The sequence below is a fragment of the Piliocolobus tephrosceles genome, chromosome 4, assembly GCF_002776525.5.
Source record: "Piliocolobus tephrosceles isolate RC106 chromosome 4, ASM277652v3, whole genome shotgun sequence".
NCBI lineage: Eukaryota > Metazoa > Chordata > Mammalia > Primates > Cercopithecidae > Piliocolobus > Piliocolobus tephrosceles.
This window is the reverse complement of record NC_045437.1, coordinates 88,122,950-88,135,772: the sequence shown is the minus strand read 5'-3', so window position 1 is coordinate 88,135,772 and position 12,823 is coordinate 88,122,950. Positions and strand designations below refer to the sequence as shown.

The 12,823-nt window shown below is 40.5% G+C and overlaps 1 pseudogene across 1 annotated transcript; it reads right to left on the bottom strand.

The window, feature by feature from the left end:
• Positions 1-10,685: 10,685 nt before the first annotated feature.
• On the bottom strand, positions 10,686-11,530 carry LOC111544477 (annotated as a pseudogene). The gene has a single exon (XR_002732173.2). The product of XR_002732173.2 is annotated as a ferritin heavy chain pseudogene (transcript).
• Positions 11,531-12,823: the final 1,293 nt, after the last annotated feature.

The following is a 12,823-nucleotide window of genomic DNA, read 5'->3' as shown; positions in this document are numbered from 1 at the left end:
ACCTGAAGTACATTCCGTGTTATGAAAATGGATAATATACAGAGTGTATGCCAATTTGTGAATACTTTAGGATTCTGTGCATATAAAAATACTCAAGTTTGAAAAATAACTAAAAGTAAAATGAGATCATGACAATTCTGTGAAGTACAAGATGAACAACTATTAGTCCTACTATTCCATAAGTTATACATTTAAAGTCAGGATAAATATATGGCCCCTTTGGCCAAATTCAGTTAATCAAGCACTAGGATCAGGGTCTATGAATTCTAATTATAGAGCAGAGGTACTCTTTGATCAATTGCTGACTCATGCTCATGATTGCCTGCCTTTTTGCCTTTTTTTTTTTTTTTTTTTTTTTTGAGATGGAGTCTCACTCTGTCGCCCAGGCTGGAGTGCAGTGGCCGGATCTCAGCTCACTGCAAGCTCCACCTCCCGGGTTTACGCCATTCTCCTGCCTCAGCCTCCCAAGTAGCTGGGACTACAGGCGCCCGCCACCTCGCCTGGCTAGTTTTTTTTTAGTAGAGATGGGGTTTCACCGGGTTAGCCAGGATGGTCTCGATCTCCTGACCTCGTGATCCGCCCGTCTCGGCCTCCCAAAGTGCTGGGATTACAGGCTTGAGCCACCGCACCCGGCCTTTTTGGCTTATTTTTAATTAAAGGTATCAAATATTTGATACCATACCGATGACAAGCATTTTGAAGCACCAATAGATGGTGTAAGAAGATCCTACACAATGTTAGATTTAGAAGTGTCCACCAAAGGATAGCTCACTGAAGTACAAAGAACTTGGAAGAACCAATTTCTAAGTCTTTATGTTCTATATCAATTACCCTAAGTATTTTGAAACATCTATAATTTTTTTTTTTTTTTTTTTTGAGATGGAGTCTTACTCTGCTGCCCAGGCTGGAGTGCAGTGGTGTGACATTGGCTCACTGCACCTTCTGCCTCCTGGGCTCAAGTGAGTCTCCTGCTTCAACCTCCTGAGTAGCTGGGACTACAGGCATGCACCACCATGCCTGACTAATTTTTTGTAGTTTTAGTAGAGGTGAGGTTTCAGCATGTTGGCCAGACTGGTCTTGAACTCCTGACCTCAGGTGATCCATCTGCCTTGGCCTCCCAAAGCATGTACTACCCAAAGCATGGGATTCCAGGCATGTACTACCAGGCCTGGCCATAAAACCATCTATAATTGTGTAGATTTCCTTACTACTTACTCTGCAGTGGCAAAATCTGTTTAAATATATGCATGTTTCTTTGGTGGGGGGTGTTTAGAAATGCACACGGAAAGAACATTTGCAAACACATTTAAACAAACTTGTTTGGAGACTATACTTTTTACTTCTATGATGTTGAGCACATACAATGACAATTATGTTTTTCCTCTAAAATAAAAAAATAAAGAAAATATTTAGACATGAGGTGGCCATAGAATTTATCTGTACTGAAGCAATAGGGTTGTGTGGATTCTTATATTCCATTGTAAATATTTTGCACTTGTCTAGAGTAAGGTTCAGTAATGAGGCCATAATCGTAATTTGTCACTCTTAAAGAGTACAGCTGTGTGTATTTGCAAAGGTTAATGATAATTAGATTTTTCAATAATTCTGGAAGCATTGTTTACCAGACTAAGATGGCTAGCAAGACTCTTATTGTTTACTTGACATAAATATATTTTATTAAATACTTAAGACTACATAGCTACATAACTTTGTAAAGAAAGCTTTTAACCAAATTTTGGAAATTAAAGGTGAATTGTTTCTTTCTAAAGCTGTGATTTTAACCTTCAGAGTGCCCAGTCGTGTGCCATATACCATTTAATGTTTAATAAATAGATGTCATGACGTCTATACACACATATATTTTAGTATGAAAATGTATATTATTGGTTTTTCCTTAAAACTATTCAGAAGGTAATGAGCAATTCTATTTCTATTTTACAGACAAAGGTATGAATATTGAAACGTGTAATAGGCTAAATCACATGAGTAGCAGAATGAGTACCAGAACATGATTCATTAATTTTGTGTTTACAGATCAGTGAGCCCCAGAATATTTTTGTTTCTGGACTGTTCTTTAGTCAGCCTGGATTAAACTACATCTGTATTTGCTATTGGAGAGGTTCCAAATGCACATTTTATATGGTATAAGTTGAAAGTGGAATAAAATGTTACTGGAAAAGATCACCTTTTCCAAATAAAATCAAGGCTTTCAAAAGAAGCATAGTCTAGATTCATATAATTCTGGAACACCAGAATAAATAAACCAATCAATAAACTAATAAGTGAAGGAAGGTTTCTTAGTTACTCTTCCAGATTTTATGGCTGGTTGCAGTATCATGCTCATGTTAGTAAACAGCTTTGGGAAGCCTACTAGCCAACAGAAATGTGAACGAAAGATTACTCTCAGTGGAATAACATTAGTTAACATTAACCAGAAGCCACATTTCAATAAAATCATTTAAAATTGGAGAACGTAACCCCATTTGGAAACTTCTGTTACCTATGCAAACAACAATGGTATTGAATATGTACTTTTTTTGAGACGGAGTCTTGCCCTGTCGCCCAGGCTGGAGTGCAGTGGTGTGATCTCGGCTCACTGCAACCTCTGCCTCCCAGGTTCAAATGATTCTCCTGCCTCAGCCTCCTGAGTAGCTGGGATTACAAGCACCTGCCACCAGGCCTGGCTAATTTTTTGTATTTTTAGTAGAGACGGGGCTTCACTATATTGTCCAGGCTCGTCTTGAACCACCCTGACTTCATGATTTGCCTGCCTCAGCCTCCCAAAGTGCTGGGATTACAGGCATGAGCCACTGCGCCCGGCCTGAGCAATTATTTTATGTCCACCAGTGGTATAGGGTGATGAGATATAAGAGAGAAAAGTAAGCGTTTTTTGCCTTCAAAGAATTTATCATCTAGTTTTTCCTGACTGTTTCATTTCAGGGTGCCAATACAAGCTTTAGATGCTTCTTGATAACTTTATTTAAAGAACCAAATTTTATCAGAATCATTCAACTCATCAGGTACCGTGGCTTACACCTGTAATCCCAACACTTTGGAAGGCTGAAGTCAGAGGATCATTTGAACCCAGGAGTTCAAGACCAGCCTGGGCAACATAGCAAGACCCTGTCTCCACAAAAAAATAAAAAAATTAGCTGGGCATGGTGGCATGCACCTGTAGTCCTGGCTACATGGGAAGCTGAGGTGGGAGGACTGCTTCAGCCTGAGAGGTTAAGGCTGCAATGGGCCATGATTGTGAAACTGCACTTCAGCCTGGGCAACAGAGTGAGACCCCACCCCTACCCCGTCCCCCTAAAGAAAGAGAAAAAAATCGCTCATCTCTTTTGGAAGGTATCAAGAAGCAAATGAATGATAGTGAAAACATATACTGCAAACAGTCCTTATTTTCTTCGGTTGTTGATGATTCAATGACCTGTTAGAAAGATCCCAGTGTAGAAAAGGCCTTGACCAGTCAGGTGATCTTTGTGAACTCCTTCACCCTCAGAAAGGAAATATAATATTGACTCTGCCTCCTGGCACTGGCAAGAAACACATGAATGCCTGTGAAAGTGCATACCAAGGACTGCAATATCATTTATCAACAGATTTCCAAAGCAGCAAAAAGCAAGCATTTAAACCACGCAATTGAATTTTAGGAAAAATGCTCAAAAATAAAATTTGACTAATTATTCAACTTTGTTAGGCACTCTGCCCGATCATCTTTCTTTTTCATACACAGCACAAAACACTTCTTTGTGGTATTCATTTCAAGGAAAAAATAATAATTGTTGTTGTGCCAAATTTTTGGTAAAAATTACTTAAAAACTTATCAGTCTACTAGTTTTATTATTATTTATTATTATTATTGTTATTATTATTATTATTTTGAGATGGAGTCTTACTCTGTCACCCAGGCTGGAGTGCAGTGGCACAATTTCAGCTCACTGCAAGCTCCACCTCCCAGGTTCACACCGTTCTCCTGCCTCAGCCTCCCGAGTAGCTGGGACTACAGGCATCTGCCACCACACCCGGCTAATTTTTTTGTATTTTTAGTAGAGACGGGGTTTCACCATGTTAGCCAGGATGGTCTCGATCTCCTGACCTCGTGATCCACCTGCCTCAGCCTCCCAAAGTGCTGGGATTACATGCGTGAGCCACCGTGCCTGGTGCAGAGTTTTTAATCTAGTCTTGCTGCATGGTAATTATGCTGAAATAGCAATTGCACAGTCATTTATTGTGCAAGGTCAAGGTACAATACACTGTATTAGACATGGAAAGAAATACATGAATATAAATATTAACCTATTTTTGATGTCCAGATACTTATAATCTAGCAGAGATAACTCTTTTTTATGACAGTTTTGCTCTTGTTGCCCAGGCTGGAGTGTGTGGCACCATCTTGGCTCACTGCAACCTCCACCTCCACCATTAACCAGAAGGCAAATTTCAATAAAATCATTTAAAATTGGAGAACGTTGAACCATTGGGTTCAAGCAATTCTCCTGCTCCAGCCTCCTGAGTAGCTAGGATTACAGGTGCCTGCCATCACACCCAGCTGATTTTTGTATTTGTAATAGAGACAGTGTTTCGCCATATTGGCCAGGCTGGTTTTGAACTCCTGTCCTCAGATGATCCACCCACCTCGGCCTCCCAAAGTGCTGGAATTATAGGCGTGAGCCACTGCGCCTGGCCTAACTCTATAAATTTTATAAACATTGAATTTATACTAAGATGTACCTGAAAGTAGTCCTTTGAATAAGTGATTGGTAAAATAAGTAAAATAGTATAATTTTTATTTAAAAAATAGAATAGAGATGCTATTGAAAATACTATTTTTAGGGCTTGCTCATTGTTTGTATGCCATAAAAAAGCAATTTAATATACTGTGTTATGTGTTTGCACTGCTAGAAAGGAATATCTGAGACTGGGTAATTTATAAATGAAAGAGGTTTCTTTGGCTCACAGTTCTGCAGGGTATACAGGAAGCATGGCACTCGCATTTGCTTGGCTTCTGGTGAGGCCTCAGGAGGCTTATATGGCAGAAGGCGAAGGGAGTGCTGGCATATCACATGGCAAGACAGGGAGCAACAGAGAGAGGAGGAAGTTCCAGGCTCTTTTAAACAACCAGATCTTGTACAAACTCATACAGCAGAACTCATTCATTTCCGAGAGGACAGAACCAAGCCAGAGATCCACCCTTACGACCCACATACCTCCCACCAAGCCCCACCTCCAACATTAGGGATTATATTCCAACATGAGATTTGGAGGGTGGATTAGGGTTCTCATGAGGGACAGAACTAATGGGGTAGATGTATATATAAAGATGTGTATATATATAAAGATGTATATATAAATGTATATATAAAGATTATATATATATTTATATATATAAATGCTCCTTTATATTAGGAGCATTGACACACATGATTACAATGTGTGGTTCCACAATAGGCTGTCTGCAAGCTGAGGAGCAAGGAAGCCAGTCCAAATCCTGAAGCTAAAGAAACAGGAGTCCAATGTTTGAAGGCAGAAAGCATCCAGCATGGAGAAAGATGTAGGCTGAGAGGTTAAGCCAGTCTAGTCTTTTCACATTCTTCTGCCTGCTTTTATTCTGGCTGTGCTGGCAGCTAATTAGGTTGTGCCTACCCAGATTGAGGGTAGGTCTGCCTTTCCCATTCCACTGATTCAAATGTTAATCTCCTTTGGCAACAGCCTCACAGACACACCCAGGAATAATACTTTGCATCCTTCGAGTCAATCAAGTTGACAATATTAACCATCACAGAGGGAAAAAACATCCATACCATATTTTATAGATAGATAATAGATAGATAGATGGATGGATAGAAAACCATTTTGGTGAAAAATACATTAAAGAATAAATTTGCCCACATTAGTGAAAAAGACTCCCATTGAATTCAAAATGTGAAGGAAATTATGTATAGAACAATTCAGTTTTAGGACCTACAAAATCAGAGGGTAGTTTTTTCTGAGACAAGCAATGCATAAACTGCTGTATATGTTAATAATAGCTTAGGAAAATTTTGAGAACTAAATAGGAGTTTTCATAATTAGCCTAGATCTGCCTAACGTAAACCACCTTGAAAGATATCCATCTTTGGACATTTTGTAAAATCCTACTACCCATAGCTTCTGCAGTGGTTGCTGTAATAACTAAAATAATGAAAAGTAAAGAATAGAGTTCTAGGTAAAGATAAAGAATCAAATACGTGTTTGTGTTTACTTTCTTTCTAAAATTTCATTAAAATGACAGAAAAGTGATTTAAAAAGAGGAACAAACCCATGAAGACAAAGAGGACAAAAAAGGAGTCAATATAAGGAAATTCTGGAAACTGAAACGCAAACACAGACATAGTAACTACTTGTTAAAACTTTAGAAAGCAACTGTGGGCCGGGCGCGGTGGCTCATACCTGTAATCCCAGCTCTTTGGGAGGCGGGGCAGGCAGATCACGAGGTCAGGAGATAGAGACCATCCTGGCTAAAATGGTGAAACCCCATCTCCACTAAAAAAAAAAAAAAATACCGAAGAATTAGCCGGGCGTGGTGGCGGGTACCAAAAAATTAGCTACGCAGGAGGTTGAGGCAGGAGAATGGCGTGAACCCAGGAGGCGGAGTTTGCAGTGAGCCGAGATCTTGCCACTGCACTCCAGCCTGGGCAACAGAGAGAGACTCCGTCTCAACAACAGCAACAACAACAACAACAACAACAACAACAACAAAGAAAGCAGCTGTGGGGAAAATAGAGAAGTAAATACATTTTTATGTCAGATTTCTTAGAGGCTCAAAATTATTGGCACTAGGTGCTTTTGAACTATGATGAATGTGAGCCTATAAATAGGAGATTGTGTTCAAAGTGTTTGTAAGATGCAGTTGGACACCTCTCACCCCAGAGCTCTTCCCCTGCTCTGTATAGTGGATCAAGTGCAGGAACAACAAGGACAAAATATTGCAGGTTTATTCGAAAGAGAATATTGGAAATGGAAGACACTAGGCAACGTCGAAGCTAGGGGCTACTCTGCCAAGAACAGTGGAATTAAGTGATTTTTAACATATATTCTAAGAGCAGTCAGCTTGTCTTCCTATCCTTAGTTCCTAGAATGTTTGCTTCCAGCCTCTACTCTCTCTAGGCTGAAGAGTGGAAAAGTCATCTCTGGGGAACCTGATGAGTCAAGAAGACCTAAAGATCCTGATATCAGAGTTCCTTCAAAGAAATGGGCCACCCATATCACCCACCAAGAGTAAAGGACCCCCTAAATGTAGTGCATCCAGAAGATACTCAGAACTCTCTATTAGCTTTCTAGTCACCGGCTCTTAGAGAATCCAAGATCATTCAACATCCGAGAGGATCCCCTTATGTGAAACACAGAGAGGGCAACAGATAGATTAAGACAACATTGAAGGGATGGATACAGGCAGGAGGAGAACATGGAAATACTTTCGTATCTCTGATAGAGAAGAGAGAATGCTGTATCCATAAAAGAGAACAGGTTGATGACCTATCTGTCTATCTATCTATCTATCTATCTATCTATCTATCTATCTATCTATCATTTATTTATCTGTTTGTCTCTAAAAAGAGTAAGAAAGATATCCTCAATATTCAAATCACAAGAATATATATTAAAAAAAAATTCAATAGAAGAATTGAAGGCTGGGCATAGTGGCTCACACTTGTAATTCCAGCACTTCGAGAGGTCGAGGGCGGGAGAGGGGGTGGATCGCTTGAGGGCAGGAGTTTGAGACCAGCCTGGCCAACATGGTAAAAGCCTGTCTCTACAAAAAATGCAAAAATTAGCTGGGCATAGTGGCACATATGTGTAATCCCAGCTACTCGGGAGGCTGAGATGAGAAGTTCACCTGAGCCTGGGAGTTAAAGATTGCAGTGAGCTATGATTGTGCCACTACACTCCAGCTCGGGTAACACAGTGAAACTTTGTCTCAAAAAAAAAAAAAAAAAAAAAAAAGAAAGAGTGGAAAGATAACTATATAAATATATAAATTGAGGACATCTCTCACAAGGTAGAGTGAAAAGACAACGAGAAGGATAATTACATAGAGAAAAGATTTAGAGGACTAAAGGACCAGTGCAAGAAGTTCAATATCTGAATAACAGGTATTTCAGATGGTAAAAGGAATCTGAGGAGATTTTTTTTTAAGAAAAAAATATTCATAAAAGGAGATAAGAGAAAATGGATAGAAGAAAATAATCAAATAAGTAAATCAAGAACATTTGTCAGAACTGAAGGATATGAATTTCTACATTAAAAGGGGACTACCAAGGGCCCCAAGCAATAATTTCTAATTGTTTCAGTGGAATTTAAAAAATTACTTTTATAGAGACAAGGTCTCACTATGTTGTCCAGGCTGGTCTTGAACTTCTTGGCTCAAATGATCCTTCCACCCTGGCCTCCCAAAGTGCTGGGATTACAGGCACAAGTCACCATGTCTGGCCTCAGTGGGATTTTTTTTTTTTTTTTTTTTTTTGAGGTTGGGGGAGAGTTTTTTGGTCATATTTTCTTTTCTTTTTTGAGACAGGGTCTCACTTTATTGCCCAGGCTGGAGTGCCATGGTGCAATCACGGTTCACTGCAGCCTTGACCTCCCAGGCTCAAGCAATCTTCCTGCTTCAGTCTCCCAAGTAGCTGGGACTACAGGCATGCACCACCACATCTGACTAAAAAAAAAAAAATTTTTTTTGTAGAGATGGGTCTCACTATGCTGCCCAGGCTGCTTTTGATCTCTTGGGTTCAAGTGATCCTCCTGCCTTAGCCCCCTAAAGTGTTGGGATTACAGGCATGAGCCACCATGACTTGCCATGTCTTATATCTAAATAATATGGTTATATAGCTGCTTTGTGACTTTTCCGCTTTAGACATCATCTATTGTATTAGTCCATCTTCACACTGCTATAAAGAACTCCCCTGAGACTGGGTAATTTACAAAGGAAAGGGTTCAATTGACTCACATTTCCGCATGGCTGGAGAGACATCAGGAAACCTAAAATCATGGTGGAAGGGGAAACAGGCACCTTCTTCACAAGTTGCCAGGAAAGAGAAGAGTGAGGAGGAACTTCCAAACACTTAACAACCATAGATATCATGAAAACTCATTCACTATCACTAGAACAGGATGGGGGAAACTGCCCCCAGGATCTTATCACCTCCCTCCCTCAACACGTGGGGATTACAGGTCCCTCCCTCAACACGTGGAAATTACAATTGGAGATGAGATTTGGGTGGAGACACAGAGCCAAACTGTATCATCTATTGACTTCCTATTTTAGGATGAGCATTGTTTGACTCATTGCTTTCTTCATATGTATCTATCCTTCTCATCCTACCATTCACCTCATATAATTACGTTTTAATTTTGGCTAAACCAGTATTCATAATTTACATTATTATGACTACATAAAAGCTGTTCACAGCTGAGACATGTTGCATTTTATAATTTCTCTGTTTCTCCTATAACCTTTTGCTTTTCTCTAAGTTAATCTTTGTCTTATTTCTTCATTTGTGAAATTTGAAAGTTTAAGCATCGACCTATTTTCACTCACAATTCAAATACTATCATTAAGAAATGATCTCCCTCCTTTGATCTGCTCTCCTGTCTTCTGAGCCACTTCATTCTCAGGCAGGCATTCCTAGCAAGCAGGCAAGAAGCAACTTAAAGCTTACATGCTAGCAGTTTAGAAACCTCAGCAGATAAAGGGAGACTTTCTCAATAGCTCCAGGAAGAAAACCAATCTCTAACCCAGGAGGATGTGCTTCTACTTTGCTTTCCAGTGTCCCACTCTAGTCAGAGGATGGTATAAGTTTTATGTCAGCATTTAGGATTGAGAATGAGGGACAGAGTCTGGGCAAACAAAAAAAGATAATGGGCTTGGAAGAATATTATGTATTTTCCGTTTGTATCTGTAACTATATTATAGCTCAAACTCAAAAAGGTGTTGTAATTGTACAGGCTAGAAGGGGATAAGAGTTCATTTAGTCCATTCTTCTGATTGAATCAGGGTCATAACCAAAGTATTCCAGATTTAACATTCAAAATGTATTTATGTTGACCTCTATAAATGATGCATTTTGGTGGAAGAAACACTATATAATTCAATTTTTCAAGTTTAAAATGGCCCAGGGGGCTGGCGTGGTGGCTCACACCTGTAATCCCAGCACTTTGGGAGGCAGAGGCAGGAGGATTGCTTGAGCTCAGGGGTTGGAGACCAGCCTGGGCAACATAACAAGACCCTGTCTCTACCAAAAAAAAAAAAAAAAAGAAAAGAAAAGAGAAAAGAAAATAAAAAGGTCTAGGGGATAAGGGCCTAGTATTATGATTTTAGAGTTAATTCAGAAAATGTGTATTGGTGCTCAAAGGGCAGAAATTTATACATAAATCAAAATTAAGATGATATGAATTTATGGTTCCTATTCTTTTATGGCTGTACCATCTTATCTCTCTGAAGATATAAGCAACTTTAAGAAAGCATAGTTTGGCCGGGTGAGGCGGCTCATACCTGTAATCCCAGAACTTTGGGAGGCCAAGGCAGACGGATCACTTGAGGTCAGGAGTTCGAGATTAACCTAGCCAACATGGTGAAATCCCGTTTTCTTTCTTTCTTTTTTTTTTGGGGGGGGGTACCAAATTTTTTTATTTGAAGGAGTGGTACAAATCAAAGAACTTAAGTGGATGTTTTGGTACAACTTATAGAAAAGATAAAGGAAACCCCAACGTGCATGCACTGCCTTGGTGACCAGGGAAGTCACCTCATGGCTATGGGGAAATTAGCCTGAGGCTTAGCTTTCATTATCACTGTCTCCCAGGGTGTGCTTTTCAAAGAGATACTCTGCCAAGCCAGATTCGGGTGCTCCCATCTTGCGCAAGTTGGTCACGTGGTCACCCAATTCTTTGATGGCTTTCACCTGCTCATTCAGGTAATGTGTCTCAATGAAGTCACACAAATGGGGGTCATTTTTGTCAGTGGCCAGTTTGTGCACTTCCAGTAGTGACTGATTCACATTTTTTTTTCCAAATGTAAAGCACACTCCATCGCATTCAGCCCGCTCTCCCAGTCCTCATAGTCTGGTTTCTTGATATCCTGAAGGAGGATTCGACCACCTCCTTGGTTCTGCAGCTTCATCAGTTTCTCGGCATGTTCCCTTTCCTCATGAGACTGGTGAAGAAAGTATTTGGCAAAGTTCTTCAAAGCCACATCATCGCGGTCAAAGTAGTAAGACATGGACATGTAAACGTAGGAAGGGTAGAGCTCCAGGTTGATCTGGCGGTTGACGGCGGCCTCTAAGTCCTGGTGGTAGTTCTGGCGCACCTGTGAGGTAGACGCGGTCGTCATGGCGGAGGCTAAGGACAGGCGGCGGCGGCGGCGGTGGCTGCCCGGCGCTGGAGCGGCGGCGGGGGCCTTGGGGCGGTCCGAGGACGCGGTGAAGAGGTGACTGAGGGCTGGCTATGGGCGGCCAGCCGGGATGGGGGAGGAGCGCCGGGTTCCGTATAAGCACTGTTGAAGCAGGAAACCCCAACGACTCTCCGCGAAGAACGTCTGTGAAACCCGATTTTCTACTAAAAACACAAAAATTAGCCGGCACGTTGGTGCGTGTCTGTAGTCCCAGCTACTTGGGAGGCTGTGGTGGGAGGATCACTTGAGCCCAGGAGTTTGAGGTTACACTGGGCGTAATCTTGCCTTGCACTTTAGGTTAGGTGATGGAGTGAGACCCTGTCTCAAAAAAAAAAAAAAAAAAAAAAAAAAATTGGAGTATATTTTAAGTGTATTAAAAGTACAGAGAATAACATACAAAACATACATGTACCCATCATTTAACCTTTTGACATATTTGCTAACTCTTTTAAAAATTACTTTTAAATTATGTTATAGACAGTTTTTTTCTTCTTTTTTTTTGTTTTTTGTTTTTTGAAATGGAGTCTCACTCTGTCTCCTAGGCTGGAGTGCAGTGGCACAATCTCTGCTCACTGCATCACTGCAACCTCAACCTCCCCAGTAGCTGGGACTACAGGCGCCCACCACCACACCCAGCTAATTTTGGTATTTTTAGTAGAGACAGGGTTTCACCATGTTGGCTAGGCAGGTCTTGAACTCTCAACCTCAAGTGATCCATCAGCCTCAGCCTCCCAAAGTGCTGTGATTACAAGAGTGAACTACCACTCCCCGCCTATAGACAGTTTTAATAGAGTATAGTACATACCCATAATGGCTTAAGGACTAGTAAGATGAATGCACATGTACTCTTTAGGAAACTTTGAAAAACAGAACATTCCTTCTATCTTAGGAGGCTTCTGTGTTTCCCTCTCTAATGGTTGATAGTTTGACTGAGTATAGAATTCTAAGTTGGAAATAATTTTACCTTAGAAGTTTTAAAGACATTGTTCTGGCCAGGCGTGGTGGCTCACACCTGTAATCCCAGCACTTTGGGAGCCCAAGGCAGGAGGATTGCTTAAGCTCAGGAGTTCAAAATCAGCCTGGGCACATAACAAGACCATCTCTATTAAAAAAAAAAAAAAAAAAAAAAAAAAAAAGAAGAAGAAGACAGACATTGTTTCAATGTCTTCTGGCTTCCAATTTTGCTGTTCAGGCACCTGATGCTATTTCGATTCTTTTTCCTTTGTATATAACCTACTTTTCTCCTCCATGGAAACTTTTGCCCCCAGGATTCTGATATTTCACAACGATGTACCTTGGCATGAATTTATTTTTATCAATGTGGCAAGCACACTCTATGAGTCCTTTCAATCTGGAAATTCATGAGCTTCTGCTCTGCTCAATGTTATTAGATTACTT